The sequence below is a fragment of the Oxyura jamaicensis genome, chromosome 2, assembly GCF_011077185.1.
Source record: "Oxyura jamaicensis isolate SHBP4307 breed ruddy duck chromosome 2, BPBGC_Ojam_1.0, whole genome shotgun sequence".
NCBI lineage: Eukaryota > Metazoa > Chordata > Aves > Anseriformes > Anatidae > Oxyura > Oxyura jamaicensis.
The window spans coordinates 107,369,436-107,375,939 of NC_048894.1; the positions used below are offsets into that span (position 1 = coordinate 107,369,436).

Genomic DNA, 6,504 nt, shown 5'->3' on the forward strand with positions numbered 1-6,504 from the left:
CTTCCTTCCTTCCTTCCTTCCTTCCTTCCTTCCTTCCTTCCTTCCTTCCTTCCTTCCTTCCTTCCTTCCTTCCTTCCTTTCGTCCGTCCTTCCGTCCTTCCGTCCTTCCTTCCGTCCTTCCTTCCGTCCTGTTTTTAATATCCTGTTCCTCTTGCGTTAGGAAATTTGCTTTAAAATATTCCAAAAGCCTTCTTAGCCTTTTCAAACTCAGTAAGAGCTTTTTCACAACCAGTTATTCTTATCACTTTTCTCTGAACTTTTTTTTTTTTTTTTTTTTTTTTTAAATGAAAATTTAGCAAATTATTCTAGCAAGGAGTAATAGAAAGGTTGCATTTTTGTTGCATATAAAATCATTATTACATTCTTCACTCTGTTGATTGTTCTGTTCCTTATACATACTTAGCATAGTATTTGCTTTGTATCTGAAATTGAATAGTGAACAAAGGTCTTCCTTTAATTGGCTACAGTGACATAAGATCATTGAAGTTACTGTAAATTCCTACAAAGTGTATGGAGGTTTAATTACTCTCCCCCTCATCACTCACACACTTAATATTATTTGCATTTACTGGTACTAAAACAAATTTGTGTATGTTGATTTAACATCTTTAAGTCTTTGACTGCATGTTGCCCCTTAACTTCTTCCCCTGTCAGCATGCAGCACCTTGAGAAGAAAAAAGAAACTGGGGTAACCGAGTCTCTTTAATATATAGGGACATACTTTGTCTACAGGTTCAAAGTGCCAGAGAATACAGGAGTTACAGCCCATTTTCTCACACAGGCATTCTGTTATATTGTTTATAATGATTGCTTCAGCCAGGTACAGGTGAAAGCATTTCTTATCTCTTACACTTGAATGAGTAAGAAGAATTTTAAACATTGACAAACAAACAAAATTGCCACCTATTTATACTTTTGAGCTGCTACTGTATTTGATTAGATACTTCGAATTTTGGACAAGTCATTTTAGTTTAGTTGTGTCTGGACTTTGAATATATTGACTCAAAGTCTAATATTTGCTATTGCTCAATATACCTGTAAAAATATTCTTTTGACAGTTATTGTTTTATTTAATTATTCTTTTTTTTGGTGTATGGTGTAGAGCAGAAGATAGCTGATAACTTATTGAGTTCAAGTTACTGTCATCTGTAATGTTTATAAAAACATTACTATAATGCTTAAAGATACTTTGCTAGATCAGATTTGGTCACTTGTATTTGTTCTGAGAGCATTGGCACATGACAAAACCACATGCTCTTACAGATGGCTGTACATGAAATCTGTCAGCCAAATCACAGAATCACAGAATGGTTGAGGTTGGAAGGGACCTCTGAAGATCAAGTCCAACCACCCTGCCAAACAGGATCACCTAGAGCACATTGTGCAGGATGACATCCAGGCCGGTTTTGAATATCTCCAGAGAAGGAGACTCCACAACCTCTCTGGACAACCTGTCCCAGTGCTCTGTCATCCTCACAGTAAAGTTTCCCCTCATATTGAGCCAGAATATCCTGTGCTTCAGTTCATGCCCATTGCCTCTCATCCTCTCACTAGGCACAAATGAAAGAGACCGCTCCATCCTCTCGACACACTCCCCTCAGATATTTATAAGCATTAATGAGGTCTCCCCTCAGTCTTCTCTTTTCCAGGCTAAACAGGCCCAGGTCTTTCAGCCTGTCCTAATTTGACACGTGCTCCAGTCCTCTGATTATCTTAGTAGCCCTCCTTTGAAATCACTTAAGTAGTTCTGTGCCCTGAGTGTATTGTTACAATTAAAAACTTCTACATTTTATTGTGCTCTTATCAAAAGATTATTATTTTTTTTTAACTTGTTCTTCTATCACAGATTTACAGTTGAGGAAATGTAAGTCTGTTATGGGGTAAATTCTCCTCACTTTTATGTATATGTAAATGTAGAAAAACTGCTAATGACTTTTTATAAGAACAGGATATTCTAATTTATTTTAATATATTTAATTTTTAGAACAAAAATAATGTTGGGGGGGAGGGGAAGAGGGATACAAAATCATTAGCTTTAAAATCATTTTTTTTTTAAGATATATAAATTATCAGCAACTAAAATATGAAATAAAATGATCATGATTTAGAAAAACAGTCAGTGTGTGGTGGTCTTTGGTGTATGGTCATGTCTTTGATGAATATGTGACCTTTTCCTGGATTTTTTTCTAAACCTAGGTGGACCTAGAGCTCCAAGCATGGTTGAGAAAACACAGTGAGGCATAAGGTATAGAAATGGTTATTGAATAAGTGGTATTCCAGTGTTAAATTCTGCAGTAATATTCAACATTTGAATGATCACAACTTTTAACCACTCACAGTGTTGATGAAGTTGGAGATAGATGGGAGAGGCAAACTGCTTCTGTTGTGTTTGACTCATTTGAGTTATCATATAAAGCTAATATTAGCAATCCCTAAATTCACTGAGCAAGATTGTGTGCTGGAGAAAAAAAAACAGTTCCTTCTGCATATACTAGTAGTCCTCCTTCTACTAGTAGCCCCCCTTGCTTTTTCATAAAGCATCTTCACTGCCAGCATTAAAAATAAATAGACGTGTTCCCTGCTCTCTGCAGCTGTCTCCTGGCTTCAAGAACTGAGCAGCAAAGGAAACAAACGCCTTCCCTCACTTCACTATCTGCCAGCCCACGGCTGTACCACTTCTCCACTGCTGAACCAAGCCTCAACCAGTCTGCGGTAAATATCCTTGCTCTAACGCTGTCACTGCTTATGTGACATTCAGAATTGATAGCTTCAGGGAATGGTATTATACAGTGGAAATAGCTTGCAGCTTGGGCCTCAGCAGGTGAAGCTAAATGCTGTAGTGCTGTGAAAGGCGACTTACTCCCAGTCAGTCAGCTATTTGGTTTCTCTAAGGTCTTTGACAGATGAGCAAATCTTGTTGCAGTAGTTAAAGAAATTATCATCCCGAGCTGTCAGCTTGGCTATTCTGCTGGAGGTTACCACCTCCATAATAGCATTTGTGATTTGCAAAGAATAAGTCCTTCTAATTCATAATCTGGCATTTTGCTCAAATTCAGTTTCAGTGGAAAATTGGGACTGGACTTCTTACCAAGGGGTCAGAAGTGTAAGTTGCTACAGCCTTCTCCACAGAAAGAACTCTTCTGATACAGCCATACGAACTTCAGATTAAAGGTATCTTGAAAAGAATCTAGTTTTGTGATTCATGGTTATTTAAAAATATTATTTCTATCTGAATTAAACCATTTTTATTAGCAAAGAATATCCCACATTACTTTGTTCATTCTAAACTGAAAGGTAGGACTGATAATACTAATGAAATTTCAAGTTGCTTCTGATATCCTATTTCAAAAATATATTTCGCTGCTTATCACTTTCCCATATTTGGAAGTGTTTAATGTGAAATTCTGCACAATCATAGAATGATAGGATGGCTTGGGTTGGAAGGGACCTTAAAGACCATCCAGTTCCAACCCCCCTGCCATGGCAAGGAACACCTCCCACTACACAAGTTTGCCCCCTCCAACCTGGCCTTGAACACCTCCAGGGATGGGGCATCCACAGCTTCTCTGGACAACTTGTCTAAGTGCCTCAACACCCTCATAGTAAATATTTTATTTCTAATATCTAATCTAAATCTATCCTTTTTAGTTTAAAGCCATTACTTGGTTTAAAGCCATTATTTTATTTTAAAGCCATCCTTGTCCTATCACTACACTCGCTTACAAAGAGTATCTCTACAGCTTTCTTTTAGCCCAATCTTTAGGTATTGGAAAACCACTATTAGGTCTCTGCAGAGCCTTCTCTTCTCCAGGCTGACAATCTCAGCCTGAATTTTCTTGGAAAGCTGTTTTAATAGCTTTAATGAATATTGTCCTTGTTTTCTGAGGGATAAGACAGGATAAATAAATATTTTGTTCAAAAATGTTCCTGAAAATTTTAATTCAATCAGGTTAAGTGTCCTTTTAGAGCACTTTTTATAACAGGGAATGAAATACAATAAAAACTGTGTGTATCAGCAACTTATCTTCCTTTGCCCCCAGGAAATTAACTTTTGAAAACCTACAGATCTGTATGGATTTGCTTGAGTCAAATAACTAAATCCCCTGCAGTCTCCTTTGTGGAGATCACCCTAACTTCACGTCTCCTAATGCTGACAGCTCACACAAACTGACCCTCTGGAAAACAGATGGTCTGTGCTCATCCCCTCACATCCCTCTCTCTTACACAAAGCCATAAGCTCAGGCTATGGTAAAGAAATAGTAGTCTAAAATATCTGATACACCTCTTTCAGTGCAACTCAGCAGTGTCAAAAGACAAGAACATATGCATGGTTGAAGTTGGTTATAACAGAGGTCCATCTGTTTCCTCCAAGAGTGAACTACTGATATCTGGGCAGTGTAAGACCTGGATCCACAGGCACTAATAGGAGCATACTTTCCTGTGGTCTGTGGCTTAGAAGTTTCTGGACCAAAACATACCAGCCGATGAATTTATTGAACTGCTTTATGAGCCCCTCTAAACTTTTGGCCTCTGCTGTCTTCCAGGGAAATGAATGCTATACTTGAACCATGTTCTGTTTGCAGAAAGCATTTTTTTATATATATATTTTTTCTTTTACTTTGACACTTCCACCTGCTAATTTCGTCACTAAGAGTGATGACTCTTGGTTTTGTATCATGAGAAGTAATGTAATTCTCTGTTTCTGTTCTTCATCCTACTGGTGATATACTATACATCTGTCAGAGTCTCCTACAGTTATATTTTTTAAGGCTGAAGAATCTTACTTTATGTAATCTCTCGCCACGTATTTGTCTGGCTTTGCAACTCTGCTCCTAACTTTTCTACTTATGTAACAGCCTTTCCTGAGATGGGATAGGAAAGTACACAAAGCATTCAAGATGAGGGTACATCACCAATTCACAGTGTCACAGTCATGTTTTCTATTCTTCATTCTTTTTTTCTCTTACTGTTTTTCTCCATCTTTGACAGTTTTTTTTTCTTTTCATTATTTAGTTCTGATCTGATATTTTCAGCTGCTACAGTTAGTCTACATTTTTTTTTTTTTTTTCTCTGAAGGTCAGCAGCTAATCCAGATTGTTAATTATGTGTGGTTAGAATTATTTTCCCCATGTGTAATGCTTTATGTTTGTCCTAAATGAATATCATTCTCATTGTATTGCTCAACTACCCAATAACCTAGCAACCTTTGTAACTCCTCTCAGTTGGATTTAATTTTTACTATGTTGAATTATTTAGTATCAACATCAAACTTTTCACTTTGGCTAGGATTTCCCCTTATAAAATCCTTATAGCCATAGGTTGTGCAGGAGAGAGAGTTTTCTGAGTGCCCACATTACTCTTTCCAAAACTGGGAAGCTGTATAGTAAATGAGGAAGGAGTTTACAAGAAGAAAATAAAGTCTTGAGAGTCATGGTACATATATATTAATCTGGAAATATTTGCTTAACTTTACTCATACACAATGGTGCAATTAGAAAAATATGACCTGACTTCTATCATCAAAATGTGGTTGGGTGAATCACACAACTGGAATAGAGGACTACAGGCTTTTCAGAAGAGATAGACAGTGAAGTCGGGGCAGGGATATTGCCTTAAATGTTAGGGAATAGATTGATTGTGAAGAGCTCCCTCTGAGAAACAGCCATCGACAGGTTGAGAGCCTTTGCGTAAAAGTTAAGGACCAGACCAATAAAGGACACCTTGTGGTCATGGTCTACTACAGGCCGCCTAATCAAGGGGAATCTGTTGCTTTAAGTACTTAAGCTTCTTGCTTTAACTACAAGAAGTGTCACGCTCACATGTTCTCATCCTGATGGAGGACTTCAACCACCTGGATGTCTGCTGGAAAAGCTACCCAGCAAGCTGTAAGAAACCCAGGAGATTCCTAGAGTGAGTTGAGGATAACTTCCTGGTCCAAATATTAGACAAATCAAGCAGAGGAGAAGCGTTACTGGACCTGGTGCTCACCAGGGCAGATAAACTCATTAAAGAGGTTAAGCTTGTAGGCATTCTGGGCTGCATTGACCACACCCTGGTTGAGTTTGTGATCTCAAGAAATATGGGCCTGGTGAAAAGCAGAGGCAGGACCCAGAAATTCTGAAGAGCAAGCTTCAAGCCATTCAAAGACTGAGTGGATGAGATCCCCTGGAACACTGTCTTTACAGACAAAGGAACTGAACAGAGCTGGCAATGCTTTAAGGATGTTTTCATTAGAGCACAAGAATTCTCCATCTCCCTGTTTAAGAAAACTAGCAGGGAGGGCAGTAAACCAGCATGGCTGAGCAAGGATCTGCTGGTCAAACTGACATGGAGGAGGCTGAGGTACTCAGCAACATCTTTGCCTCAGTCTTCACTGCCAGTTAGTCTTCCTACGTCTCTCATTTTCCTGAAACTCTAGGTGAGGTTTGGGGGAGCAAAGCCCCTCCTACTGTAAGTGAAGAGAAGGTTTGAGACCACCTGGTGAAACTGAACAAGTGCAAGCCC

The 6,504-nt window shown here is 38.5% G+C and overlaps 1 long non-coding RNA gene across 1 annotated transcript in view; it reads left to right on the top strand.

The window, feature by feature from the left end:
* Window positions 1-4,702, top strand: part of LOC118162028 — an 86,088-nt gene extending 81,386 nt beyond the window's left edge. Inside the window, exons 2-3 of the long non-coding RNA XR_004748260.1 lie at window positions 3,057-3,171; window positions 4,545-4,702. This is a non-coding gene — a long non-coding RNA (uncharacterized LOC118162028). The remainder of the gene's footprint in view (window positions 1-3,056; window positions 3,172-4,544) is intronic.
* The last annotated feature ends 1,802 nt before the right edge of the window (window positions 4,703-6,504 follow it).